We start from the raw sequence: 12944 nt of genomic DNA, 5'->3' as shown, positions 1-12944 counted from the left end.
GGTGGCCAGTTAGGGATCTGGGGCAAAAATCAGTACTTGGTCCTACTAGTGAAGGCAGGGGGCTGGACTCGATGACCTATCAAGGTCCCTTCCAGTTCTAGGAGATAGGTATATCTCCAATTACTATTTTGGATGGGTAGATGCTACCACCACACAAGTGCAGAACCCCCCTTGAGAGTCCACGAAGGTGCACTTGTGGGGTACCTTCAAGACCTTTCACCCCCCACCCCAGGGAAGAGCTGAGAAAGAAAAGAAAGGTGGGGGGGGGGAAAGGAAATCAGCTGTTGCCATCAGCTACTTAAACAACATGTGCACAAATCTCTTAAAACACAAAAATCCAATTTTGTTCTTAAAAAAGGTAAATTTTATCAATATAAAAAAAGAAAGAAAATATATCTGGAAGCTCAGGCTATTGTTAGATTTTAAAAGAGCAATTACAAGGATTAAGCACCACCAATAGCTCTCTTGAAGTCCAGTTTAAAGGTTACAAGGAAAACAAAAGCATCTGGGGTTAGCACAGAAAAGTCCATAAGCCATAAAGAAACAAAAAGTGATAAACTTAATCGAGTCTTCCAAGACATTGCCTGATCTACTTACATATCTGGGGTTTTAAATTAGTAGTTTCTAGGTAGGATACTGAAGATTTTTTCCTACCTGGCCCAAGTTCTCACAGCATAGCTCTGCCCTGGCCACCTCTCTCCCGGGGAGAACAACAGACAGATAAAAGGGGAGTCTGTTTCAATTTTAAAAAAAGTTCTAGTCTTCCCACTGGCTCTTTTGGCCAGGTGCCCACTCACTTCCTTTTACCTACGCATAGCAGTGAGACTTTTTAACCCTTTACAGGTAGTACAATTATAGAATAGCTACTAAGAGGGATTTTATAGCTGCTGGCTGGCTCTCTGTAAAAGGGAGCTAACCCCTCTTCATTTCTCAAAACCACCCACCACACCACAAACGCACCCTGTACAGAGCCCTCAACCCCCATCCATTGCACCCAAACCATGCCACACGAAGCCTCCACACACCAAACCATTGCATCCCAAACCTACCCCATACAGAACCACCCAACCCCCACCCACTGCACCCCAAACTCACCCCACACAACCCCCACCCATTGCACTCCAAACCCAACCCATACAGAGCCACCCACCTCCACTCATTGCACCCCAAACCCACCCCATACAGAGCCATCACACCCCCACCCACTGCACCCAAAACTCACCCCATACAGAGCCATCACACCTCTCCCACCCACTGCACCCAAAACCCACCCAGTACAAGAGCCATCAGCACCTCTCCACCCACTGCACCCAAAATCCCACCCATACAGAGCCTATCACAACCTCTCCCACCCACTGCACCAACCAAACCCACCCCCATACAGAGCCAATTCACCATCCCGCCCACCACTGACACCCCCAACGCACACCATCCAGATCTCCGCCCAACATACGCAGCATCGCACCTCCAGCCCCGCACTTCCCCGCAAACGCACCCCCATACAGGTCTCACTGCAGCCCCACCCATTGCACCTCAAACCAAAGCCGAGTAAAGCACACTCCCCCTAACCCTTCCCCCGATGCACACCCCACTCCCCAACGGCCCGCCCTGCGACCGAGGCCCCGCCCCGAGCCGGGCGGGCCTGACTCAGAGCGCGGCGGCAGGCTGAGGGGACGCAGCTTAGCGCCGCGGACCAGCCCGACTCGGCCGGATCAGCCTCAGCCCGGCCCCGCAATGGGCTGACCGTGAGCGCGAGGACAAGGCGGCGGCCGAGCGCTCCAAGATGATCGACAAGAACGCTGCGCGGAAGATGGCGAGAGGCGGTGCGGAGTCAAGACTGCTGCTGTGGGTTGAGCCCCGCCTGCGGGCCGCCCGCTCCCGGCCCAGCGACACCTCGGGTTGCCTGGTCCGCCCGGTTGCCTCCTTCTGCCCAAGCCCCCCCGCCCCCCGCGCGGTGTGCGATAGCGGGCGGGGTGGTGGGGGGTGTCCGCGTTGCCTGGAGGGACCAGCCTGGCCCGTCCCTGGTCTCCCTTCGTCCGGTGCTCCGGTGCGTCTCGTCCAGCTTTCCCGTCGCCCCGGTCCCTGCCTGGGTCTCGGCGCTTGTCCCCCTGGCCTGCTTGCCCAGCGACACCCTCGCCCCCTGGCTCCAGCCTGCCAGAGCCCTGCTTGGCCCGCCTCCGCCCCACAGAAACCCAGCCACAGCCCCGCCTTCTGGTACCCTCTGCCAGCTCCCTGCCCCGGTCCGCCTTGCCCCGCCCCCAGGACCACCCTGCCCTGCAGCCCCCCAGTGTCCAGGTTCCTCCTGATGACACCCCTGCCACCTGGTACCAGCCTGCCAGCACCCTGCCCACCTTGCACCTGTGGTACCACCCTGCCCTGCAACCCCTGGTACTGCCTGATACACCCTGCCCTGTGACCCCCACTGCCTCCGTGCCTGGTATATGTCCCCACTACCAGCTCCTTGTCCAGCCTTCCCTGTGACCCTCCAAGTCCCGTAGTGCTACTCTGTATTCCCCCAGTACCACCCTGTGCAGCGACACCCTGCCCTCGTACCCTCTGGGCTTGCCTCCTGGTCCTGCCCAGCAATACCCCTACTAGCACCCTGCCTGCCTTGCCCCCATGATACCACCCTGCCTTGTGTCCCCCCAGTACCCTGGTACCATCCGTCCCAGTGATCCTTCTCTGCCCTGCCCAGCAACACCCTCCTGCCTCGCCCGGTGAGCGAGCGAGCAAGCTCTCCATCTCTAGTAGCCTCCTCCCAGGCCCACTGAGAGCCCCCAGCTACACTCCTGGGATCCCCCAGCCTGCTGCCTCCCACAGAACACCCCCCTCCACAGTTCTCAAGGTCCTTTTGCCCACACCCAGACCCTGCATACTCTTAGTCTGTCCTGCTCAGTGACCTGCCTAGCAGACCCCAAGGTACAGCCCATTGCACCTACTCTAGTGGCTTCCTGTACTTCCCCGTGTTGCACCCTGAGGCACCCCAGACCCTCCACACTGCATTCCCAGGCTGCCTAGGTACATCCCAGCGACCATGTGATATATCTCCCTAGGTACAGCCTACACCCATACATCTCCCCTAACACACCCCCTTGATAAACCCCACCCACTCAGACCCTCTCAGTACACCCCTGCACAGACCATCCAGCCCATGACCCCCTTACATACACCTACACCCCTTATGCAACAGTCCACACACCTTTTATATATCAGACTCTCTAGTAATACCCCCATATAACAGCCCCCACTAGATACAACTTCAGCCTCCACCCTTTAACATGACAGTCCTCCCAGATACTTCTGCTTCCTCCTAGATACCATAGGCCCCACCCTAGATGAAAACTCTCAGTTCCACTCTTCAGATACCACAGGCCCCCACCTCTTTCTCAGCCCCATATACCACAGGCCTCTATGTATGGCATAGGCAGGCCTGTACCTCAGCCCTACATGTACCCCAACTGCCAAGTTCCTCTCACAGCTTCCTCACAACTCCTCAGATAAGCTCCCCATCCTCATTAAATACAAACTCCTATCCTTCCCTACAAATTTCTGTACAGCCCTCTGTGAACATCCTCTCCCCATTTTCCCTCAGAGATCCCCGCATGTAACCCTCCTGTTCCTTCCCTAACTGCCTATTACCCCACTCCCTCCCTTCAGCTACCCTTTTTCTCTGGAAAGGCCAACCGCTTATCTCCACGCCCCCAGCTGTTCATGCGTCCCCAAAGAATACCCATTCCTCTGTCAGCCCACGTTCTGAAATACTCACGTTCTGAAATACTCCATCCCGTCCAAACGCACCACCCCCCCTGAAGCCTTGTCCACATTCCAGCTGCCACATACCCTCCAAACATGTTCTTCAGCTGCACCCATTTGAATGCGACTCCCCAAATACCCCCTGCCAGTTACAGAACTCCACCCTTGTGCAGCTGTACACCCTGCCTTGTGTTTTCCAGCCCCTCTGTAGACTAAATGTGTGGAGGGGAAAGCTTTGAGTGCCCATGCCATCTCCCACACCAATGCAGATGATGATGAAGAAGAGTTAGGATCCCTGTCAACTGTGGTTGGGGTGGACTGCTTCAGGGCGGAGGGAGAGTTAGAGACAGCGGTTGCTCAGGGTGATGGAACTTGTGAGGGGAAATTGGAAACACTTTCTTGCTGCTTGATTTGGGGGGCATTGTGGTCTGTGAGGTGAACGCTGCTGCACTGAGCAGTGTTGCTCAAGGGGTGGAACTGCTTTTTGTTGATTCTTAGTTTCCCCTTTTTGAAACCCTTTGCAATCTGACTGAGACCAGATGGTGAGCTCATCCCCTTCCAGGAGATGCCCAGAGCAAGCTGGGTGGGTAGCTTTGTGTATGCAGTCCCAGGTTACTTGCCAAAGGGCTCTGTCAGCTGCTTTATGCCTTTAGCATCCAGCAGTGTGCCGCACTATTTCTCTCTCCCCTCCTTTCTCTGAGCTCATCATGGGGCCCCTGTAAGCTGGGAAAGTAAACACTGATTTCAAATCCTCAGACTTTGTTTTTCTTTTTCCTAGATAACCCCGGCTTTTTTGGGGGTGGGGGGGAGAAGAGGAAGTAAATTGCTCTTTAGTGCCAAGGTAGCAGGGTATTTCTGAGTGTTTTCTGCAACCCTTAGTGTAACTGGAATGGTGGAAAGCATACCCTTACAAGAGGCAGCAATGTGAATTCAGTATGTGTGGATATTGGCTGCTCTTATTTGCTTAGTTCAGTGGCAAACTTTGCACCAGTCCAGCCTATGTTTACTGCTCCTCTAATATTTTTCCACTTGTTCTGCCTGACTTTTAATGAAGCTTCAGTCCAAACTGAGGATTTTTGCCCTAATGACATCTGCTGATGAGAATGATAATGTATTTGCCTACCGCTTTCTGTGTTCAAAGCACTTTACTGACATTAAACTCAGACATCTCCGCTCTCTGTCTTTTGGCTTTGGGGAAGAAAGCAGATTTTTAATTTTTTTTTAGATGATCTCCTGGATTTTATTCTGCTTCTGAAATTCCCAGGAAGAGTGATTCCTCATTTAGCCTTTTAAATCCCATATTATGTGATACTCCCACACAGTGTGGGGAAGCCCAGATGGGATGGCAAACTGGAAGATATGGGGTGGGTTGGGACAAGAGGTGATTAGGAGACATAGGATGGAAGGAGAGAAGCATGTGATGGCAAAGCCGTTTAGAAAATGTCTGTCTTGTGGATTTTTGAAATAGAGGAAACAGTGGCAGGAAACAGTGATGAAATCAGGCAGACTCATTTCTTTAAACACAGCCTTGCATTAATAACTACATAACTAACATCTGAGCAGCTCTAGTCAATATAGCATTATTTTATCAACACAACAGTGACTTCTTGACTTATTTAATATTGGTTAAGTGCCAACAACGTATATACTCTCGCTAGGAGAGTCCATGGTCTTATTTGAGGACAGTGGAGATACACTGATGCTTTTTTAGAGGGATTTCAGTAAACAAATTAGATCTGATTCCTGTGTTGGTGTGATATGCTGATAATATCAGGACCTACCAACTGGAATGCAAGATTTCTTAATGCCATTAATATTTTAGGCCCAGATCCTGCAATCAGGATCCATGTGGGTGGACACCAGGGTAGCTCCATTGACTTAATTGGGGGTCTGTGCAGGTATGGGGTCTGTTTACAGGATTGGGGACTTAGATGGGGAGAAGTCCTATACATATTCATGTAACCTTATTTTTGGGCATGAAGGATCCAGACCTAGTCTTGCATCTTTTTTTTCGCTTTAGAAATAAATGGGTCAAGTACAGCAGCAGCACTAAAACGTTGTTTCTTGTAGCCTCTCTTAACCCCTGGCTTCCCATAACTCCTAAATATTTAGTAATAAAGCTGCAGAACGAGGTGCCTGTAGTACTTTTAGTAGCAAAACAAAAATCCATGCTTGACTTTTTTTTCCCCCCCAGTGAATTTTCTCTTGTACCAGTCTAGCATCTGTTGGCCTGCGTAATTTGTAAGATAAACATGCTTGTGATTGCCTGTGGATTTACAGCTGGCTAGGTGAATTCACTGGATAAATAAGGCAGAGGGCAACAGCTTCACCCATAATCTAAAAATAACTTACAAGGTGGCAGACACCTTTTGGATTTGGATTTCCACCTGTGTTAGAGTAAAGACAACAGGAAACCTGTTTGTAGAGCACTACTGTAGCATTTTTGCTAGTTCTGGTAAAATTCTCTAGCTGCAATGGATGCTCACAGCAAACGTTTTTTTGGGATAATCACTTTTGCACTGAATATTAAGTGTGAAACAAGGGCATGAGTTTTGCAAAATGCAAATAATGCACATGGTTAATTTACAGGTAATAATATTCCTCGTGCTTCACTACTATATGTGTTCTCAGTTTAAGCGGGGCTGTAGCCATGTGCTTTGCTGTGGCTGTTTACAGTAACTCATTTACTAACAAAGGCCTTCATCCTGCAAGCACGTAGTCATGTGCTTCACTTTATTCACACAATGACTGCTGTTGGAGTTAGTGGAACTACTGACATGTAAAGTTAAGCACGGGCGCATGCACACACTGGTATAAGGGCTGGTCAGTGTGTGTTACAGGTCCCTCCCCTTTGTGCCTGTCACTGAGGATCTGAGTTGTTGCAGCCCCCAGCTAGGTAGCCTTGGCTCTTTAGCTCAAGCTGTAAAATCTCCTGTTTTTAGCCCTGGAGTTACCCAGTTCAGTCCCTGGTGTGTTGGCCAAGATGGTGGATGTCACATTTGCAGGATTGCTGCCAAAATGACCCTCTGTTTTTGACTGCTACCTGTTGGCTACAAAATTAAAGGGAAGAAAATGTCTTGGCAGCTTTGAGTGAATTTGTGTATTTTGCCCTTGGTCATACAGTGCTTGGTTTTGGATGTCCAGTGTGGAATGAATTATTTATTCCCAAATTGTATCTTTGTGTTGGAAAGGTTGGGGGTGGGGGGGAAAAGGAAAGGATCCGAATGATCCTTGCCTTCTGAAGTGGAGAATACTTACAAAATATGGTTCTGATCTTGGTGTGGGGCTCTAAATTCAAAAGTAGAGCAAGACATTTTTTCTTTCTAGCAGCTGTTCAAGTGTAAATAGTGCTGAAGACTTGAGTCATTATTGCACTATATTTAAGCTGAGACATGTCTGCAAAATACCTTCAAATTAACTCAAAGTCATTGCACAAACAGATTGCTCTTTACTGAGAATAGCAGTAAGTGACGCAGTCACAGAAGACACCTTACTGCCTAGATTGTGACTAATTGTAATGTTAACTTTGTAATTTCTGAGCACAGTTGTTAATTTTGGGTCAGTTACAGCAGGGTGAATCTCATCAGTAAATTCGTATAACAAGCACATATTTTAATAGACTTTTAAAGAGTGACTGTATAACTGAGGAGTCCCTGAGACTTAGCAAGCACTTCCAGGATGAAAACTGTCTTGACCTTGATGCATCAGGCGAGATATTTCCAGTAGAGATAAGGAAGGGTTAGTACCATTATACAAGACACTGGTGAGACTTCATCTGGAATACTGTGTGCAGTTCTGTTCTCCCATGTTTAAGAAGGATGAATTCAAACTGGAATAGGTTCAGAGACGGGCTACTAGGATGATCTGAGGAATGGAAAACCTGACTTACGAAAGGCAACTCAAAGAGCTTGGCTTGTTTAGCCTAATCGAAAGAAGGCTGAGGGGAGATATGATTGCTCTTTATAAATATATCAGAGGAATAAATACCAGGGAGGGAGAGGAATTATTTAAGCACAGTACCAATGTGGACAGAAGAACAAATGGATATAAACTGGCTATCAGGACGTTTAGACTTGAAATTAGGTGAAGATTTCTAACCATTGGGGGAGTGAAGTTCTGGAACAGCCTTCCAAGGGGAATAGTGGGGTCAAAAGACACATCTGGCTTCAAGACTAAGCTTAATAAGTTTATGGAGGGAATGGTATAATGGGATAGCCTAATTTTGACAATTAATTTGTCTTTGACTACTAACGGTAAATATGCCCAATGGCTTGTGATGGGATGTTAGATGGGGTGGGATCTGAATTACTATAGAGAATTCTTTCCTGGGTGTCTGGCTGGTGAGTCTTGCTCAGAGTTTAGCTGATCACCATATTTGAGGTCGGGAAGAAATTTTCCTCCACAGCAGATTGGCAGAAGCCCTAGGTTTTTTTTGCCTTTCTCTGCAGCATGGAGCACAGGTCACTTGCTGGAAGATTCTTTGCACCTTGTAGCTTTTAAACCATGGTTTGAGGACTTCAATGGCTCAGACACAGGTTTGATACAGGAGTGGATGGGTAAGATTCTGTGGTCTGCATTGTGCAGGAGGTCAGACTAGATGATCATAATGGTCCCTTCTGACCTGAGTCTATGAGTGAGAAGTGATTGCTGAAGAGAATCTGATGTTTGGTCTGTTAGTTGTCTGCCAGAAGATGTTCCTCATTACAAGGCTGAAAGTATGCATGTCTAAGTGATGCTGGCAGATGGACTGTCCCAGGCGGGCTAGTAATGGCAGATGTATGTACATTAAAGATAAGTCAAGGAAAACTCCTGTGGCATGAGATCATTATTGTTAATTGGAATCATTATTGTAAGCCTTCTAATACCAGTGACTCCGAAGTCTGGATTTATTTTTTCACTGGTCTGCTGTCTTTACAAAGCGATGCTGGTATGGTTCTAATACTCAGTTCACGTACTTTCTTGTTAGCGTTCCAGTTTTTAGATGGATATTCTCCCTCCACCCGCCTAAAAAAACCAACCCCCCCCCCCCAAATAATCAAGTTGTGTTGTGATGAAAGATCTTACTCTGTCAAACTGCTATGAGCTATTGCTTTGTGAGCCTCTGGAGCAGAGGGCAGTACCACATTTTATCAGGACATTTGTCTGCTTTGGGGAGAGCAGCTGCAGTGATCAGAGAACCAACTTCTTGTACAAGCTCAAATTAATACTTTTCAGCGAACATGGTGGCTTTTGTGTGTTGTGGCTAAAGACTGGACTGAGATCTCAACAAATCCTCTGTCAAATCAGAACTAACTCTGTTCCTGCTCTTCATGTGCATTCAAACAGGCTTAAAAGACTTCTCTTGTCTTGAATCTTTTGCACGAGAGCTTTGGCAAACTAGAATAGTCGTGTAGCTAAGGGCTTGTCTACACTGGCAATTTACAGCACTGCAACTTTCTTGCTCAGGGGTGTGAAAAAACACAGCAAGTTTCAGCGCTGTAAAGTGGCAGTGTAGATAGTGCACCAGTGCTGGGAGCTGCGCCCCTCGTGGCGTGGTTTTTTTTTTTTTTTTTTTTTTTCTTAGAGCACTAGGATAGCTCTTCTCAGAGCTCTGCCATGACCAGACAAACATGTATAAGCGCTGCCTGTGACTAGTCCTTAATCTCAGTGTGCACCGCTTGCCTGGAAAATAATCTGCCATTTCAGCTTCAACAAACAGTTAGGAGGCATTAGGTAATGCTTCTGATGGCTTGGTTTTAAACGGGTCCTATGATCACAATCCTTCTTTCCTCTCTGAAATCATGGATGTTTTCTTAGACTATTCACACAACAATGATTAGAAGTAGGGCTGTTGATTAATGGGATTAACTCATGGATTAACTCAAAATTTAATTGTGATTTTAAAAAAAATCACATTATTGCAGTTTTTAATCACACTGGTAATAGAATACCAATTTGAATTAAATATTTGATGTGTTTGTACAGTTGGTCAAATATATTTCAGTTACAACACAGTATGCAAAGTGTACAGTGCTCACTTTATATTTTTATTACAAATATTTGCACTATAAAAATGATAAACAAAATAAATTGGGTATTTCAGGTCATCTCATAGAAGTACTTTAGTGGAATCTCTTTATCGTGAAAGTGCAAGTTACAAACATATATTTTGTTTTTGAATAATGTAAAATTTTAGACCCTACAAGTCCACTCAGTCCTACTTCCTGTTCAGCCAATTGCTAAGACAGAAAAGTTTGTTTATGTTTGTGGGAGATAATTCTGCCCACTTCTTATTCACAGTGTCTCCTGAAAATGAGAACAGGTATTTGCATGGCAATTTTGTAGCTAGCATTTTAAAGTATTTACATGCCAGATATGCTAAACATTTGTGTGCTCCTTCATGCTTTAGCCACCATTCCAGAGGACATGCTTCCATGGTGATGACACTCGTTAAAAAAATAATGCGTTAATTAAATTTGTGACCAAAGTCCTTGGGTGAAGAATTGTAAGTCTCCTGCTCTGTTCTACCCGTGTTCTGCCATATATTTCATGTTATAGCAGTCTCTGATGATGACCTAGCACATGTTTGTTTTAAGGACACTTTCACTGCAGATTTGACAAAACACAAAGAAGGTACCAACGTGAGATTTCTAAAGGTAGCTCAGCACTCGACTCAAGGTTTAAGAATCTGAATTGCCGTCCAAAATCTGATGGGGACGGGGTGAGGAGCATGCTTTCAGAAGCCTTAAAAGAGCAACACTCCAATGTGGAACCTACAGAACCCGAACCACCAAAAAAAGAAAATCAACCTTCTGCTGGTGTCATTTGACTTGGATGATGAAAATGAGCATGCGCTAGTCTGCACTGCTGCAGAACCCATCATCAGCATGGAAGCATGTCCTCTGGAGTGGTGGTTGAAGCATGAAGGAGCATACAAATGTTTAGCATATCTGGCACATAAATACCTTAAAATGCTACCTACAAAAGTGCCATGCAAATGCCTTTTCTCACTTTCCGGAGTTATTGTGAATAAGAAGTGGGCAGTATTATCTCCCATAAATGTAAACAAACTTGTTTGTCTGAGTGTGGATTGGCTGGCCAAGAAATGGAACTGAGTGGATTTGTAGGCTCTAAAGTTTTCATTGTTTTATTTTTGAATGCAGTTTTTTGTACATAATTCTACATTTGTAAGTTCAACTTTCATGATAAAAGTACCTGTATTCAGTGAACTGAAAAATACTATTTCTTTTGTTTGTTTTTTACAGTGCAAATATTTGTGAAAAATAAATATCAAGTGAGCACTGTACACTTGTGTTCTGTGTTGTAATTGAAATCAATATGTTTGAAAATGTAGAAAACATCACAAAAATTAAATTAGTGGTATGTATTATTTAACATTGAGATTAATCACAATTTTTTAAATTGCTTGACAGCCCTAATTAGAAGTTTGTTAGTGTTTTAATGGTTTATTCCAGTTAGCCATAAATTACCAAAACGAAACTTGTGGCCGCTTTAAATCAAGCGCGCTCCATCCCAGAAGCTTCCTTTGGTGGGGTTCACCCTTGAATTTGCCGATCGTTCAGTGTCAAAAATAGACCGCTGCACAAGAGGAAAAATGTTTTTAAAAAAGGGCAGACTTTGGTTAGTAATTCTAAATTATTGTAAGACTTTCCATCTCTGTCCTTAAGGAATGTTAGCATTAGAAAAAAATGGCTATGCAGCTTTGTTCCAAGGTTGAGTCTTTAGCTAAAAATAAGTACAACCAAAGACTGTTCAGTTGGCTTTGCAAATGATTTCCAAAGCCAATGAGAAATACCCCCTGTTACCAAAGAGAAAAACTTTGCTGAATTTTGCTGACCTTAAAATAGGGTGGAGAGTTTCACTTGTGCTATTACTTGCTGCAGATTTGGATGCATTCTCTTGTTAAATTTCCATTCTCAGAAAACCAGTCCTTGACACTCTGACACGCAGCTCTCCCTGTAGGTCAGTCCCTTATGTGTCTGAGCTATATGAGCTATTTTAATTGAGATCTAAGCTCTGCCTCTGGGGAGGAGTGATGGAAATAATTCCTTTCTCTTAATGGCTTCTTTATAATTAGTTTAGTAACTCTGATTGTGCCCAGAAGTTTTTGATATCTCTGTGGATGAAGGGTTTTATATCATTTCAGATGTGAAAGTTGGCTTCATTTACTAGAGAAAATGCAAAAAAAAACCCCAAAATTCACCTTGCTGACAAGGAGTTGAAGAAAGCAAAGGCCCTAGCTATTCATCGCAGCCCAAGTATGCTTTCCAGAAGCATGGGAGACATTATTTTTCCAGAAACTGTGAAGGTAGTGGAATATTGTAGCAGAATTAACATTTTGGATCAGCGATAGTAATTGCTGTCTTATAACAAAACTGGGAGAAAACTGGAACCACCAGGACATCTGGGATTCAATAGTTCATCAAGGCTAATTTCTGTGGCAGTGCAAACCAAACCGCGTACCATACAGTTTTCTGAATTTTACTACAAGGATAACTAAATTCTTTGGCACATTTACCCAGCAGGAGAACATAACTAGTTTTAGCAGAGCAGCTTCAAACAGACACAGTGATACTCATGGACTTAATCACGTTAAAGAACATATGCTTCTGTTTGAATAGGTGGTGGTGTTCTCCATCTTGCTGGAGGCAGTGGTGTTGCTAGAACATTGTTTTTATCAGATTTTTGTCACTGCTTATTTTGGAAAAAAAAATCTTTGGCCTGTAGACACAGTTAATGAGTGGGTGTGTGTATACAATATATATACTTCCTACAGCTGAGTAAGGCATGAACATATGCAAAATAGAGTTAAATAATATTGTCTCAATCAGATGGTCTGAAATCTACAGTTCCACAAATGGAGAATGATTAATGCATTGGAAACATGCCTTATAATATACAGTGCTTATAGCCATGTCTGTCCCAGGATATTAGAGAGGCAGTGTGGGTGAGGTAATATCTTTTATTGGACCAAGCTTTCAAGCCACACAGAGCTGCTCTTCAGCTCTCTTCTTGAGGAGCAGCTCTGTGTGGCATGAAAGCTTGTCTCTCACCAACAGAAGTTGGTCCAACAAAAGATACTACCTCACCTACCATGCCTTAAAGCGGTGGACTCCCAGAGCTCAATCTATTTAGCCTAACAAAGAGGTGTGACTTGGTCATAGTCTGCAGGTACCTACATGGGGAACTAA

The 12944-nt window shown here is 45.4% G+C and overlaps 1 protein-coding gene across 1 annotated transcript in view; it reads left to right on the top strand.

The window, feature by feature from the left end:
- Nucleotides 1-1597: 1597 nt before the first annotated feature.
- The window catches only part of GNAI2 (G protein subunit alpha i2), a 188961-nt gene continuing 177614 nt past the window's right edge, over nt 1598-12944 (top strand). Inside the window, exon 1 of the mRNA XM_032799322.2 lies at nt 1598-1849. The gene's annotated coding sequence lies outside the window, so the exon portion shown is untranslated. The remainder of the gene's footprint in view (nt 1850-12944) is intronic.

The sequence above is a fragment of the Chelonoidis abingdonii genome, chromosome 16 (genome assembly GCF_003597395.2).
Source record: "Chelonoidis abingdonii isolate Lonesome George chromosome 16, CheloAbing_2.0, whole genome shotgun sequence".
Classification (NCBI taxonomy): Eukaryota; Metazoa; Chordata; order Testudines; family Testudinidae; genus Chelonoidis; species Chelonoidis abingdonii.
The sequence above is the reverse complement of the archived record's forward strand: the minus strand, read 5'-3'. Positions and strand labels throughout refer to the sequence as shown.